We start from the raw sequence: 16,853 nt of genomic DNA, 5'->3' as shown, positions 1-16,853 counted from the left end.
GCCCCTGTCCCTGCTTGTGTTCTCTCAGTCTCTCTTTGTCAAATAAATAAATATTTTTAAAAATTAAAATTAAAATAAAAAAGCATCAGAAGGATGTGGGAAATCAGAACCGTGAGATATTGCTGATAAGAATGTGAAATGGTGGTTTCTTTGGAAAATGGTTTGACAGTTCTTCAAAAGTTAAGCACTGATTTACCATATGACCCAATAATTCCAATCCTAGGTATATACCCAAGAGAAATGAAAAAAGATCTACACAAATATTCATAGCAGCATTGTTCATTATAATCATAAAGAGGAAATAACTCAAATGTCCATTAACTGATAAATGAGTAAATAAATGTGGTATATCCATGCATAAAAAATCATCCATAAAATCACCCATAAAAATTAATGGAGTAGTGATACATGCTACAACACCAATGAACCTTGAAATCCATACGTTGGGTGAAAGAAGCCGGTCACAGAAGACTACATATGGTATGATTCCATTTATGTGAAATGTCCAGAATTAGGCAAATCTAGAGACAGAAAGTAGATTAGTGGTTGCGGGGGGGGGGGCGGGGGGGGTGAGGAAGAGGAAACAAGGAGTTGGGAATAAATCCAGAGTGACAAGTCCTGGCTAAGGTGTTTCCTGCTGGGGCGATGAAAACATGCCAATATTGATCATGGTGATGCTTGCACAACTCTGAGTACACTAAAAGCTACAGAGTTGTCCACTTTGAATGGATGAATTATAGTGCAAATTATATCTCCATAAACCTTTTTTTAAAAAAGGAACTGAAAGGCATTTTACCAGTAACAATTACATTGCTAATCTTCTAACTTTCACTCCTTTTGCAGGTAATTTTTAAAATTTTATTTATTTACTTATTTTAAAGATTTTTATTTATTTGAGAGAGCGAGAGCACAAGCAGCGGGAGCGGCAGTTAGAGGGAGAAATCAGGCTCCACACTGAGCAAGGTGCGCAATGCGGACTCCATCCCAGGACCCTGAGATCATGACCTGAGCGGACTGAGCCACCCAGGCGTCCCTGCAGAATACCTTTTAAGAACAAAACTATTCACAAGAAATGTAGCCAATTCTTAAAGGAAAAACCTCTTTGTTCTTCTTTTTTTTTTTTTAAGATTTTATTTATTTATTTGTCAGAGACAGAGGGAGAGAGAGCAAGCGAGCACAGGCAGACAAAGAGGCAGGCAGAGGCAGAGGGAGAAGCAGGCTCCCTGCCGAGCAAGGAGCCCAGTGTGGGACTCGATCCCAGGACCCTGGGACCATGACCCGAGCCGAAGGCAGCTGCTTAACCAACTGAGCCACCCAGGCGTCCCAATCTCTTAGTTCTTATACTAACCCTAGGAGGAGGACAAAATCAACGTGATGAAATTTGGATCATTTCCTTCTCATGGGCCTTGACCTAATACTATCAGTGTATTTATAAATAATGTGGTTTGTTGAAAACAATGCTTGAAATCTTAAGCTGTTTCAAGATATAGAAAGGGGAAAGAAAAAAAAAAAAAAACCCTGAACCTATAAACTTTAGGCCTTAAAGTAAATATTAGAATTTGCTAGCTTTGCTTAGATTAACAGTGGCTAAGCTTACCATTCCCTTCAAAACTCGTGCATAAGCAAGTAGTGTATCTAGCAAGAGACAGAGGGGTGATAAGAGAAGAATTTCTTAAAAGAACAGTGTCCGTGCACCCTGCTGAGATAGCATCTGTCTGGTCACAGTTTTGTTTTAGTTTTTCTCAAACAACGGCCAGTCAGTAACACCATCTATCATTCAGTCTCACGCAACAGTTACCGCAACCGAGATGATGGAACCGATAACCAATGGTACAAGTCCATTACTGTACCAAGCCTGGTCTCCGCGTCACCGAGGACTTCAGGACAAGGGTTAGAGAAAGAAAAATTAATGAGGTCAGAATGGAAAACAAATGACAAGACAACAGTGAGTGAAGTCACCAGCTCACTAAGATATACTTAGAAAATCAGCTGAAATCTGCAAGCATTTTTGCAAATAACATTACAGCAAGAATAGGAAGGTGTTTGGCTTCTAGAACAGTTCCAGGAGGATGGATTTATATGACTTGTTTTAACAATCAGTAAAGTGACATTTACTTAACTTTTACACCTTACAAACACTTTCACATCTATTTTTGGCATTTGAGCCTCCCTCCCGTGAGGTGGCTAGAGCAGTTAATACTTGTCACCTCATTACCATCATAGGAAACAACCTATATTGAATTCTTGCACAGGTAAAAAGGGATGTTTTGGCCCTACTTCTTTAATTCAATGAATACTTTGGGTCACAGGGAAAAATCAACTTTCACGGAATATAAGAGCTAGAAAGAAAGCTCACCATGGCAGTCGTTAAAAATGGACAGAATTTGACTAGGATATAAACCCGATGGCTGAAATGAATCTCACTGTAAAATGTACGTGGAAAAAGTTGATCTTGCACATAATTGTATCAGTAGAAGAAAAATGAGGATAGAAAAGAAAAAAACTGAACGTAGTTTTCACTGTTACTGCATAAAAATTTGATCAAGAATTAAATAGAGGGCGTCTGGGTGGCTCAGTGGGTTAAAGCCGCTGCCTTCGGCTCAGGTCATGATCTCAGGGTCCTGGGATCAAGGCCCGCATCTGGCTCTCTGCTCGCCCTTCCTCTCTCTCTGCCTGCCTTTCTGCCTACTTGTGATCTCTGTCTGTCAAATAAATAAATAAATAATCTAAAAAAAAAAAAAGAATTAAATAGATTAATGCTCACTTTGGCAGCACACATACTAAAATTGGAACAATACAGAGAAAATTAGCATGGGCTCTGCACAAGGATGACACACAAAGTCGTGAAGCATTCCATATTTTTTTTTAACTCTAGGAAACAAACTGATGGTTGCTGGAGGGGAGGTGGCTGGGGGGCTGGGGTAACTGGGTGATGGGCATTAAGGAGGGCTCTTGATGGCATGAACGCTGGGTGTTATACGCAACCGATGAATCACTAAACTCTGCCTCTGAAACTACTAATACACTATGTTAATTAATTGATTTTAAATTCAAAAAAGAAGAAAATAATTTAAGAGATTATAACTGCTGTCTAAATGGGTATATTCATAAATAGAGGTCAAAATGGCAGCATAAAATCATGCACCTGATTCAAGTGGGGGAATAAAAAACAAAAAGGAGGGCGCCTGGGTGGCTCAGTGGGTTGGGCCACTGCCTTCGGCTCAGGTCATGATCTCAGGGTCCTGGGATCGAGTCCCGCATCGGGCTCTCTGCTCAGCAGGGAGCCTGCTTCCCTCTCTCTCTCTGCCTGCCTCTCTGCCTACTTGTGATCTCTCTCTGTCAAATAAATGAATAAAATCTTTAAAAAAAAAACAAACAAAAAGGAAAACATGGCAAGATCAAATTGGCTTTTTTTTTTTTTTAATTGGTTCTATTGACTTGATTTTTAAAATCCTGCCTGCCTTCTTATCTTATTTCACATGACTTGGGTAAGTCTCACCATCAGGCTCTCTCTTCATCTGTAAATGAGAAGTGTGATGTTGTGGATTAAATGAGATACCATGAATAAAGCAGTTAGTATAGTAGTGGCACAAGTGAAGCATACTTTAACTCTGTTTTTTCTAAGAATTTATTGTATCCCCTCAGAATGCCCAACGAGGATCTTTAAAAGCAGGTCTCCTTCATGAACAGGTATTTCTACAAAGAAGACCTCCAAATGGCCAACAGACACATGAAAAACTGCTCCACATCACTCGGCATCAGGGAAATACAAATCAAAACCGTAATGAGATATCACCTCACACCAGTCAGAATGGCTATCATTAACAAGTCAGGAAACAACAGGTGTTGCGAGGATGCGGAGAAAGGGGAAACTTCCTACACTGTTGGTGGGAATGCAAGCTGGTGCAGTTACTCTGGAAAACAGCATGGAGATTCCTCAAAAAGTTGAAAATAGAGCTACCTATGACCCAGCAATCGCACTACTGGGTATTTACCCTAAAGTGACAGATGTAGTGATCCAAAGGGGCACGTGCACCCCAATGTTTATAGCAGCAATGTCCACAATAGCCAAACTATGGAAAGAGCCTAGGTATTCATCAGCAGATGAACGGTCAAAGAAGATGCGGTATATGTATATACAATGAATATTATGCAGTCATCAAAAATATGAAATCTTGCCTTCTGCAACGAAGTGGATGGAACTAGAGGGTATTATACTGAGCGAAATAAGTCAATCGTCCAAGATATGATCTCGTATCTTTCTCTGATTGATATGGTCGTATCTCATTGGTCTCGCTGATATGTGGGATTTGAGAAACAAGGCAGAGGATCATGGGGGAAGAGAGGAAAAAATGAAATGGGACAAAACCAGAGCGGAGGACAAACCATAAGAGACTATCAATCTCAGGAAACAAACTGAAGTTTGCTGGAGTGGAAGGGGGTAGAAGGGAGGGGTGACTGCGTGATGGACACTGGTGACGGTATGTGCTATGGAGAGTGCTGTGAACTATGTAAATGACCTGTACCCCTGAAACAAACAGTACATTCTATGTTAATAAAAAAAATTTTTTTTAAGTAGGTCCTAGTCACTAGTCACTAACCCACATTACTTCATCTGTAAGTACATTTCTTATAATTGACAAAATACCCAAAGCACATTTCTGATGGAACTATAACAGAGCTTTACCTCTGTTTATATATTTTAAAATAAAAATTTTAATTTAGAAAATATTGTTCCAACCATCTATTGGGGTATAGAGTAAATTTTTTTTTTAAAAGATTTTATTTATTTATTTGAGAGAGAGAGACAGTGAGAGAGAGCATGAGCGAGGAGAAGGTCAGAGAGCGAAGCAGACTCCCCATGGAGCTGGGAGCCCGATGTGGGACTCGATCCCGGGACTCCAGGATCACACCCTGAGCCGAAGGCAGTCGTCCAACCATCTGCGCCACCCAGGCATCCCTAGAGTAAATTTAAAATGCTCCAAGGGCGCCTGGATGACTCAGTCAGTTAAGCATCTTTCTTTCCTTTTTTTTAAAGATTTTATTTATTTATTTGACAGAGAGATATCACAAGCAGATGGAGAGGCAGGCAGAGAGAGAGAGAGAGAGAGAGAGACAGGGAAGCAGGCTCCCTGCTGAGCAGAGAGCCCGATATGGGACTCGATCCCAGGACCCTGAGATCATGACCTGAGCCGAAGGCAGCGGCTCAACCCACTAAGCCACCCAGGCGCCCATCTTCCTTTTATTTTAAAGATTTTATTTATTTGTTTGACACAGAAAGCAAGAGGGAGAAATAGAGAGCAAGCACCAGGAGAGGAACAGCAGGCAGGAGAGAAGCAGGCTCCCCGCTGAGCAAAGAGATGATTCGGGGCTTGATCCTAGGACCCTGGAATCATGACCTGACCTGAAGGCAGCCCCTTAACTGACTAAGCCACCCAGGTGCCCCAAGTATCTGACTTTTAATCTCAGCTCAGGTTTTGATCTCAGGGTCTTGAGTTTAAGCCTGAAGTTGGCCCCATGCTGCCTGTGGAGAATACTTTAAAAAGTTTTTAAAAGCTTTTTAGCTTCTTAGAAAGTATATTATATTTATTTAGATTATTTAGAAATAATTTTTTCTAATCATTTTAGAAATTATACTTATTTAGATTTTTTTAAAACTTATTTTTTATTTAGATTATTTAGAAAGTATAAAAATAAAAGTACCTATGTTTCTATGTCTAACAAAATGTTTGATGCATAAATAGCTGTTTAGTTTGACAATCTACCTCAAAATTAGTTTAATCTCTTCTCAAAAAAGAAAACCTGGCCAATTAGGTAATGGTATTTCTGGTTTCACTAATAATATGAGGTATAGAATACTGGGAAATCATTCAGCCTATCAGCTTTATCATATGGAAAACAGACATAATAATACACCCCCACTTCAGAACTGTGAGAACTAATTAATATCTTTAAACTGCTTTGAAATTCCCATATGCAAAACAGCTAATCTGATCTTTATCTAGAGAGAAGGGTAAGGCATGTATGGGAAGACACTATTCACACAGAAGCTAAAATTGGCTCTTGCTTGTGTAACTTGAATTTCTACTTCCCAAGTATGTAATTTAGCAGAGGGAATGCTGTCGTACATTTTTTAAAGTTTATTTATCTTTAAATAATCTCTACACCCAACGTGGGACTCAAACGTATGACCCTAGATCAAGAGTGACATGCTCCCACAAATGAGCCAGCCAGGCACCCCGTCATACAATTTTTAAAATACATGTTTCTGGGGAGCCTGGGTGGCTCAGTGTGTTCAAGCTTCTGCCTTCGGCTCAGGTCATGATCCCAGAGTCCTGGGATCAAGGCCCGCATCTGGCTCTCTGCTCAGCGGGGAGTCTGCTTCCTCCTCTCTCTCTGCCTGCCTCTCTGCTTACTTGTGATCTCTCTCTCTGTGTCAAATAAATTAATTAATTAAAATTAAAAAAATAAAATAAAATACATGTTTTAAAGGCATTTAATACTTGTTCATCTTTTTCATTATTTCATTCTTTGCATAGTGGTGATGTGATACCAACCACGATACACAAAGTACTCAGTTCAGTATTCAAATTCAGTATTCATACGTAGCACATGCAACTCTTCTGTGTACTTATCCTATCATTTTTGAAAATCTTCCCTGCTTTTTCTGTAACCAAAATTATACAATTGTTAATTTTTTAAAGATTTTACTTATTTGTCAGAGAGAGAGGGAGAGCACGAGCAGGGGAGCAGCAGAGGCAGAGGGAGAAGTAAAATAAGATTTTACGTATTTGTCAGAGAGAGAGGGAGAGCAGGGAGCCCGATGTGTGTGCATGTGCGTGCACGCTGTCTCTCTCTCTCTCTCTCTCACAAATTCTCTCTTTCAAAAAAAGAAAAAAAAAGAGTGAGTGTCTCCTTAGCTACTGTGCCCTAGGCCTAGACCCTGCCTCTAGTCTCAGTCCCTCCTATAACCTGCTGTTTATTTTTCCCAATTAATTTATATTCCTATATAGAAATATCTTTCAGTGGCTGCAAAATCTCCATTAATGAGCAGATCATAACTTATTTGCCCAACCACCCTTTGAAGAACATTAATTTCTAATTTTCCAGTGAGCATCCTTGCTATATAAATCTGTGCCTACTTGTGTGGGAATTTCTGTGCTAAATTTCTTTTTTTATGATTTTTTAATAGATTTTTAATTTATTTATTTGATAGAGAGAGATCACAAGTAGGCAGAGAGGCAGGCAGAGAGAGAGAAGGGGGAAGCAGGCTCCCTGCTGAGCACAGAGCCCGACGTGGGGCTCCATCCCAGGACCCTGAGATCATGACCTGAGCTGAAGGCAGAGGCTTAAACCACTGAGCCACCCAGGTGCCCCTCTTTTTTTTTTTTTAAGATTTTTATTTATTTGACACAGAGAGAGAGCACAAGTAGGTAGCAAGCAGGCAGAGGGAGAGGAGGAAGCAGGTGCCCTGCTGAGCAGAGAGCCTGACGCAGGGCTCCATCCCAGGACCCTGAGATCTTGACCTGAGCCAAATGCAGAGGCTTTAACCCAATGAGCCACCCAGGTGCCCCGAACCATTGTCTTTCAATTAAATATCCTAGAATTGTTTACAAATTCACATGATTTTAGAAGTTTCTCTACTGTATGTAAGATTATAAGTACAGCTCACCCGTAAATAACATGGGGATTAGGGGCGCCAACCCTGCACAGTCAAAAAATCTGCATGTAACTTCGACTCCCCAAAAACTTGACTAATAGCCTGCTGTTGGCTGGAAACCTTACTGATAACACAGTTGACTAATACATATTTGCATGTTATATGTATTGTATACTGTATTTTTTTTCTCAATTTATTTATTTTCAGAAAAACAGTATTCATTATTTTTTCACCACACCCAGTGCTCCATGCAAGCCGTGCCCTCTATAATACCCACCACCTGGTACCCCAACCTCCCACCCCCCCGCCACTTCAAACCCCTCAGATTGTTTTTCAGAGTCCATAGTCTCTCATGGTTCACCTCCCCTTCCAATTTACCCAAATTCCCTACTCCTCTCTAATGCCCCTTGTCCTCCATGCTATTTGTTATGCTCCACAAATAAGTGAAACCATATGATAATTGACTCTCTCTGCTTGACTTATTTCACTCAGCATAGTATACTGTATTTTTACAATAAAATAAGCTAGAGAAAAGAAAACGTTAAGAAATCATAAGGAGGGGTGCCTGGGTGGCTCGGTTAATTAAGCGACTGCCTTCGGCTCAGGTCATGATCCTGGAGTCCCCAGATCGAGTCCCACATCGGGCTTCCTGCTCAGCAGGGAGTCTGCTTCTCCCACTGACATCTTCTCGTCTCATTCTCTCCCTCTCAAATAAATGACCAAAATCTTTCAAAAAAGAAATCATAAGGAAGAGAAAATACATTTATAGTACTGAACTGTATTGAAAAAAATGTCCATGTACAAGGGCACCTGCAGGGGCACCTGGGGGGCTTAGTTGGTTAAATATCTGCCTTCAGCTCAGGTCATGATCCCAGGGTCCTGGGATGGAGTCCTGCCTTGGGGTCCCTGCTAAGCAGGGAGTCTGCTTCTCCCTCTGCCTCTGTCCTTCTCCCCTACTTGTGCTCTGTCTCTCTCTCACTCTGCTCTCTCTCTCAAATAAATAAAGTCTTTAAAACAAAAACAGAAACAAACAAACAAACAAAAAAAACAAAACAAGGGCACCTGCACAGTTCAAAACCTGTGCTATCAGTGGTCAATCGTGTACTGTTATCTCACCTTACGTTCAGTGTAATTTTAATACACTGAAAATAAAGACTGAATGGAACACACCAAAAAATATTAGCAGTAGTTACCTTGAGGTAGTAGTTTCATTGGTTATTTTTAATTTTCTCCTTTAAATTTTCTCCTTTCCAAATTTTCTAGATCTTAATTTTGTAATCTATAAAATCTTAGTTTTATAATAAAAATTTAACATATTTTCAAGTATAGAAAAAGGAAATCTGACCAAAATTGAGATATTTTATTAAAAATTCCACCTCAAAGAAAATGAATCAAATACTATCACACTTCTCTTTAACACCAACTACTAGAAGATGTGAAAAAATAACCACCAGAATCTGAAGGAAAATGATTGTGATCCCAGAATCCTACACCCAGCTAGGCTGTTTTTCATATGTAATACAACAGAAAGTATTCTCATGTATTCTTCTTTCTTTCAAGAACTTGCTAAATAGGGGTGCTTGGGTGGTTCAGTGGGTTAAAGCCTCTGTCTTCGGCTCAGGTCCTGATCTCAGGGTCCTGGTTGATGGAGGGAGGAGGGAGGGGGTGGGCTACATGGATGATGGGTATTAAGGAGGCTACTTGTGAGGTGTGAGTGATGAATCATTATATTCTACACTGAAAACCAATTTTACCATATATGTTAACTAATTAGAATTTAAATTAAAAATCGAAATAAAAGGGGCGCCTGGGTGGCTCAGTGGGTTAAGCCGCTGCCTTCGACTCAGGTCATGATCTCAGGGTCCTGGGATCGAGCCCCGCATCGGGCTCTCTGCTCAGCAGGGAGCCTGCTTCCCTTCCTCTCTCTCTGCCTGCCTCTCTGCCTACTTGTGATTTCTCTCTGTCAAATAAATAAATAAAATCTTTTAAAAAAAATCAAAATAAAAAATAATACAGAGTAAACCCCAATGAATTAAAATTTTAAAAAAAATTCGAGGGACACCTGGGTGGCTCAGTTGGTTGACCATCTGACTCTTGACTTTAGCTCTGGTGGTTTTGATCTCAGGGTGGGGAGTAGAAGACCTGCACTGGGCTCCATGCTGGGTGTAGAGCCTACTTAAAAAAATTTTTTTTTCAACTATATTTTCCCACCTATTTATTCAAAAGTTTTTTGAGAAGAAGAAACCAGGACTCTGCTCCCTGTCAGGCATTTTTAATCAAGGTTCTCTCTTGGCACATAACACCTACTTACTTGAGAAATTTTCATCACCAAGCAGAGGTGGGAAGAAGTGAGCCCTGGGGTGTTTGGGCTGCACACTATAGCGTGATCAACTGACTTCAGTGACTCAAGCCAAGTAATAAACAAAGAGTGAGCCTGAATGTCTGTGCAGGACCCAACTTGATGGGGAATCAAGGGAATTCAAAAACAATCATCCAACATTACATGGTATGGGCCTTTGTTTTTCAGAACACTGTAATTTTTCACGGTGTTTGCCTTGAGCTTGCTGTTATTGGATATATCCTTTCCTGAGGATTCTTTCGAAAGTCTCTCATCATGTTACCCTGAGGGTCATATTTGTTCCAGAAGTGCAATGAAAAGCGTGCTAGACAGAATCGAGATGCCTGGATTTTAGTCCAGCTCTGCTAGTGAGGAGAGTGATCCTTCAGCTTGCAATCAAAACACCCTCTGAGCCTTAGTATCCTTATTCCTTGCTACTTCAATCAGGGTTAAATAAATTAATGGAGGCCAAAATGCTTTGAACATTCTAAGATGCTATATAAAGGTAAAACAGGATTGTTATTGTTTTACTTTGAAATCACCATGATTAAATCAGTCTTGATTCCTTAGTGCCCTTTATTTGCCCTCAAGATCAGTATCAGTGTCAGTTCTACTGTTATCATGTATTGAAAACATCTGAGTCTACGGGCCGTACCACCCTGAACGTGCCCGATCTCGTCTGAAAACGTATCAGACATTTTCTGAGCTTTAAGCCAGAGCATACCTAAGAAGAGTTATCTTAAGCACTTCCACTTCTAACCTTTTTTCCCATTTTTCCAGGAACCAGAATTCTTATGCTCCCCTGAAACTTCCAATCAATTGGAAAAATAAATCAATAGACTAACTTATATTAAGATGATAGTATTGGGGCACCTGGGTAGCTCAGTCGGTTGGGCAGCCATCTTTGGATTTCGGCTCAGGGCACGATCCCAGCATCCTGGGATAGAGCACTGTGTCAGGATCCACTCTCAGCGGGCAGTCTGCTTGGAGGCTCTCTCCCTCCCCCTCGGACCCTTCCCCCCCAACTGCCTGCGCACACTCTAAAATAAATAAATAAATCTTTTTAAAAATGTTAGCAATATCCCTGTGTTATCCGTAGCGGTGTATTTCTATTTCAAAAGAAGTATCTTATAATAAGAGTGCATGCTATTCTCTCCACCTGGAAAAACCTTTGTGTTTACCTGGTAAAATTCTGTTCGCCCTTCACATTCCCATTATCCTGCAACTTTCCTAGTGAAACCTTTCTACATTTTCCTAAGAGTTGCCGCTCCCTCCTGTGAATCCCATCACCCTTTGCACATACCTCTGTTATGTTTGTTCTGTTAAGGGTTGGCACTTGTGTCATGATGGGAACATTTGTATATGACACAGCTGCACCGGTGCTCCTGGAGGCGACCAGAGTAGAGGTGTTAGCCGGGAAGCCTCCGAGGGGTCGGCAGAGCTGTCACACAAGGAAAGGAGCTTGTAGTAAAGTTTAGTGCAGAGGTGTGAGCCTGGTAAAAGAGATAATTTTACTGTTAGATTTTTTTTCAAAGATTATTTGAGACTGCGCATGTGTAGGAGCAGAGGGAAGGAGTAGAGGGAGAAGCAGATTCTCTTCTTCAGATACCCGAAAAAAGGGGCTCCTTGGTTGCTCAGTTGTTGGGTGTCTGCCTTCAGCTCGGGTCATGAGCCCAGGGTCCTGGGATCCAGCCCCATGTCGGGCTCCCTGCTCAGCAGGAAGCCTGCTTCTCCTCTTCCACTCCCTCTGCTTGTGTTCCCTCTCTCCATGTCTCTCTCTTTCAAATAAATAAATAAAATCTTAAAAAAAAAGGATATCTGGTGCTCCTCAAATCACATTGCTAAGGACAGTTCCTATATAATGACACTCCTGTTTGGTATCCTCTGGGTCCTCTACGGGGGAAAATAGGATATTCAAGACCAAAAGCTTTAGATAAATATTTAAACCTCTCTCTCTTTTACATGCCTTGCTTCGTGTAGTTAGTGTGAGAATCACATGAAATAGAACCAAAGAATATTAAAGTTGTCAGTACCTTAGACACCAGCTCGTCCAAACCCACATTTTACAGATAACAAAACTGAGGCCCAGAGAACTTAGGACATGTTGAAAACTAAAGGACATGGAGGTGGCTGAAGGGGTCTAGAACACAGACTTGGCAGTGTGGCACTTTCGCCCTCTAGACTTCATTGTCTCATTCATATGCAAAGTACTTAAAAAATATATAGCCTCTTGGGACACCTGAGCAGTCTGTTAAATGTTTAATGCTCAATCTCAGCTCAGGTCTTTTTCTTTTTCTTTTTTTTTTTTTTTTTAAAGATTTATTTATTTATTTATTTGACAGAGAGAGAGAGACACAGCAAGAGAGGGGGAGGGGGAGAGGAAGAGGCAATCTTCCGGCTGAGCAGGGAGCCCCATGCAGGGCTGGATCCCAGGACCCTGGGATCATGACCTGAGCGGAAGGGAGCTGCTTAATGACTGAACCACCCGGCACCCTCAGCTCAGGTCTTGATCTGAGTTCTGAGTTCTAGCCCTGAGTTGGGCTCCATGCTGGGTGTGGAGCCTACTTAAAAAAAATCTGTATCTATATATCTACCTCAAGGTCATGAGATCAAGCCCCCCCGTCTGGCTCTGTACTCAGAACCTCCTTGAGATTCTCTCCCTCCCTCTCTGCCCCTGCCCCCTCTTTGGTCCCCCAACCCTGCTCATATGCATGCTCTTTCTCTCTCAACAAAACATGTTAATTAATCAATTAATTTAAAAATCTTTTAAAGCAGATTTTATGTATTTATTTATTTTATATTGATTTTATACTTACATATATTTATTTTACATTTTAGAGAGAGAGAGTGAGTGGGGGCGGGGAGCAGCGGAAAAGGGAGAGGAAGAAGAAAAGAACCTCAAGTAGACTGCTTAATGTTAAGTAAGTGCTCCCTCTTTCAGGAGGTGAGCCTGCTCTCTCCCCCTCTCCCTATCCCAATCCTCCTCCACCTGTTTTTTTGGTTTGGTTTGGTTTGGGTTGGGTTTTTTAGGGGTGTTTTGGTGGGTTTTTTTTTTTTTTGGTTGGGGGGAGGTTGGGCTCTACCCCCAAAGTGGGGCTCAGTCCAATCTGGACATCAAGATTTGCATGGTCCACCAACTAAGCCAGCCAGACACCTTCCACCTTTTTGAGACTAGGTTAGACTTACTGACTTGCTTCAAAAGAACAGATTACAAAAAGGGTGAAATAGTAACTTTACAGTGGAGAAACTGGCAAAATCTGCCGTAAGCAGGTGATGACCCTTAGCCTCACTGGTGATGCCATGTAGTGTCTCCCACCTCTGATGCTATGAGCCCGGGCATTTCGGGTTTGAGGTGTTCTTTCCCCGAACCCTTAACTCCAATCAAATTGTGAGAAAAGTATCAGACCATCCTGATCTGAGGAACAGTCTACAAAATATTCCTCAAAACTCAGGTCATCAAAAACTAAGGACAGGCACCCGGCTGGCTTAGTCAGCAGAGCATGCGACTCCTGATCTCCAGGTCAGGAGCTTGAGCCCCACGTTGGGCATAGAACTTACTTTTTTTTTTTTTAAGATTTTATTTATTTATCTGACAGAGAGAATGATCACAAGTAGGCAGAGAGGCAGGCACAGAGAGAGAGAGGGGAGATCATGTTCCATGTGGAACAGAGAGCCGGATGCAGGGCTCGATCCCAGGACCCTGAGATCAGGACCTGAGCCGAAGGCAGAGGCCCAACCCACTGAACTACCCAGGTGCTTCCATAGAACTTAATTTTTAAAAAATTTGGGGGCACCTGGGTGGCTCAGTGGGTTGAAGCCTCTACCTTTAGCTCAGGTCATGATCCCAGGGTCCTGGGATCAAGCCCTGCATCGGGCTCTCTGCTCAGCAGGGAGCCTGCTTCCTCCTCTCTCTCTGCCTGCCTCTCTGTCTATCTGTGATCTCTTTCTGTCAAATGGATAAATAAAATCTTAAAAAAAAAAAGATGTTAACAGGAAACTGGATGAGGGGTGTATTGGCACTCTGTACTATCTCTGCAACTTTTCCATAAATCTAAAATTATTCCAAAGTTAAAACTTTTATTTAAAAAATTCTTAAAGGGGTGCCTGGGTGGCTCAGTGGGTTAAGCCTCCACATTCAGCTCAGGGCATGATCCCAGGGTCCTGGGATCGAGCCCCGCATCGGGCTCTCTGCTCAGCAGGGACCCCGCTCTCCCTCTCCCGCTCCCCGTTTTTGCTCACTCTCTCTGTCAAATAAATGACTAAAACCTTTAAAAATATTTTTTAAAAACATAAACATAAAATAAATAAAATAAAAAATTCTTACAGAAAATAGGAGAAAAGGTAATTCTTGATAGGAGCCATGGGCTGTAAAATACACTTTTAAATAAGTTATTTCCTGTTGAATGTGGCTCCTCCCGAGAGACAGAGACCATGAGGGTGAGGGGAGGTGCCCTTCATTTTATTGACTGTGTTTTAGGGCAGAAGGTATTAGCATTTTGTCTAGGAACACCAGGCTCAGCATTTACGAGGAAATTTTTAGAATGTTTAAGCAACATAAGGACCTGCCTGTCCTTGCCTGCGGCTTTATTCATCTGTCCCTGTTTTCTGGGAGAAGCTGTGGCTTTGACATCTAAAGGAACATTCTCCCACTGATTTTTCATGCTAGCCTGGGACCTCTGAGACCCAGCAAGCTCTGAATTTGGGGAGGGCCCGCAGGGAAGTGATTAGAAAGAGCTTTCCGTACTTACCCGTCCTGCCCTCCGCTTGGCAGCACAAGTGCAAAGTTCTGAAGATAAAAGCCTTCCATTAATACCAAACCAATGGAAGTCCAAGAGATTTCTTGAGTATGGTTAGGTCATAACCACAGTTTCTTTTTGTTTCTTTGTTTCTTTCTTAAAAACATGTTTATGAATCAAAGTCAGGATTTCGGCTCCCTTGGGCCACTTTCCAGCTTCTACCCTCTAGAAGAGCAGCAAAGATTTTAATGCAGTTTTAAAGGTTCCCAAGGATGAGTAGAAGCAAATGCCTTACTTAACCCCTGACAGTTCTTTTTCCAGCTTCCAAGGAAGGGAAAGCAATAGGGAGGGACACAGTAGAAACTGTCTGTTCCTCCAGTCCAACATCGCTGTTCTGTACTTCATAGACACCCACTTTCCTCCCTCACCGTTCACCAAGCGGCCCCCAACGCACTGAGGGATTCACGTTTATACCCGGACCTCATCGTCAACACCATTTCACTTCCTTCACTAATGTGCTCTCTGGCAACGCTCCCCTTCCTCCTTTGGTAATGTATTCACTCAAAAGCTATTTATTGAGCATATCCTTTTTTCCTGAATCAGGTGCAGGAGGTGGGGTGATGTAAAAGACAAACCAGATCCTGCCCTCGGGGGATTTACGGTCTACAGGATACAGAATGCAGATCCTGACAGTCCGGGGGAGATGGGTGAGGGAAATGTTAGAAAGGTGGTTGGGCAAGGCTGAGATCAAAGAACAAAAGGAAAGGAGATGGGGCCCGAGAGATATTCAGGGTCCGCCTCTCAGGGACCACGGAGGCCTAATGAGTCTTCATTTCCGTGTCATGGAAGTCATTAGAGAGTTAGTCACAAGCAGGAAATTAACAAGATCCGCTCACTTTTCTTGCAAGGCGGTAGCTGTTCCTGTCACCCTTCACACACATTCACAATTGTTTATCTTTTGCCCTAATTCATTTTCTCTCCCATCTTGTAAAACCTCTTCTATCTTGCAAAATAAAAATATCAGCAACAACCAAAATATCATTGAACATTATATCAAAAAACAAACAACAACAACAACCAAAAAAAAAAAAACCCAAAAACAAAAACAAAAAAATAATAAACCCAACCAAAGCCCCTCCCTAGACTCCATTTCCCCTTCTAACCGCTGACCTCACTCTTCTCTGGCAGTTTCTCCATGTCCTTTCCTCCAGGCTACCTTCCCTCTGCCTACTTGGCTCACCTTTCCCTTGGCTAACACCTGTTTCTTCAAGTCTCAGCTTAAAAGTTCCTTCCTCAAGGAAATGTTCCTGAACCTCTGAGTTGGAAAACCTCTTGGTTTGTGTTTTCCTAGAGTACTGTACTGTCCCATTACATCATTCCTCACACCTTATTGTCTATGTTCTCCTCATGCTCCATGAATACACTGTTTTTCTTCTTTTTAGATTGAAGTTTTTTTATTTATTCATTTTTTAGTAGGTTGTATGCCCAACATGGGGCTTGAACTCACAACCCTGACATCAAGAATCACATGCTTGGGGCACCTGCGTGGCTCAGTCAGTTAAAGTGTCTGCCTTCGGCTCAGGTCATGATCCCAGGGTCCTGGGATCGAACCCTGAGTTGGGCTCTTTGCCCAGCAGGAAGCCTACTTCTCCCTCTCCCTCTGCCTGCCACTTCCCCCCACTAGTGCTCTCTCTATCTCTCTGTGTAAATAAATAAATACAACTTTTAAAAAAAAAAAAAAAAAAAAAGAATCTCATGCTCTACCAGTCGAGCCAGCCAGGCGCCCAGAGACTGTTTTTCTAGTTTGCTGCTATCTCCCCAGCATCTGACATGGAGCCTGAAGCTAAGCCCGTACCCAAGAAATAATCGCTAAATGGACGTACATCTGATATTCAGGCATTTGGTAGCTCGCAAGGCCAATATATGGTTGAGGTGACGAGTGTTACTTGGAATCCTGAAGGTTTCAGTTGACTCCGCATATGGGTTGTTCAATTAGGAGACGTACAGCAGGTAAAGAAGCTGCCCCAACAGCAGTGGACGCAGGAGAGCGGCCGACTGGCTGGCTTTGAGCCACCTTCTCAGGGGTAGCTGACTCCCCACCCAAGGTCTCTTCAACAGT

General features: G+C 42.0%; 1 non-coding gene across 1 annotated transcript; it reads left to right on the top strand.

The window, feature by feature from the left end:
• The first annotated feature begins 2,756 nt into the window (after nt 1–2,756).
• Nucleotides 2,757–2,863, top strand: LOC122903786. The gene has a single exon (XR_006384013.1). It is a non-coding gene; the product is annotated as a U6 spliceosomal RNA (small nuclear RNA).
• The last annotated feature ends 13,990 nt before the right edge of the window (nt 2,864–16,853 follow it).

Source organism: Neovison vison, chromosome 3, assembly GCF_020171115.1.
Source record: "Neovison vison isolate M4711 chromosome 3, ASM_NN_V1, whole genome shotgun sequence".
Lineage (NCBI taxonomy): Eukaryota > Metazoa > Chordata > Mammalia > Carnivora > Mustelidae > Neogale > Neogale vison.
This window is presented reverse-complemented; position numbering and strand designations above follow the sequence as displayed.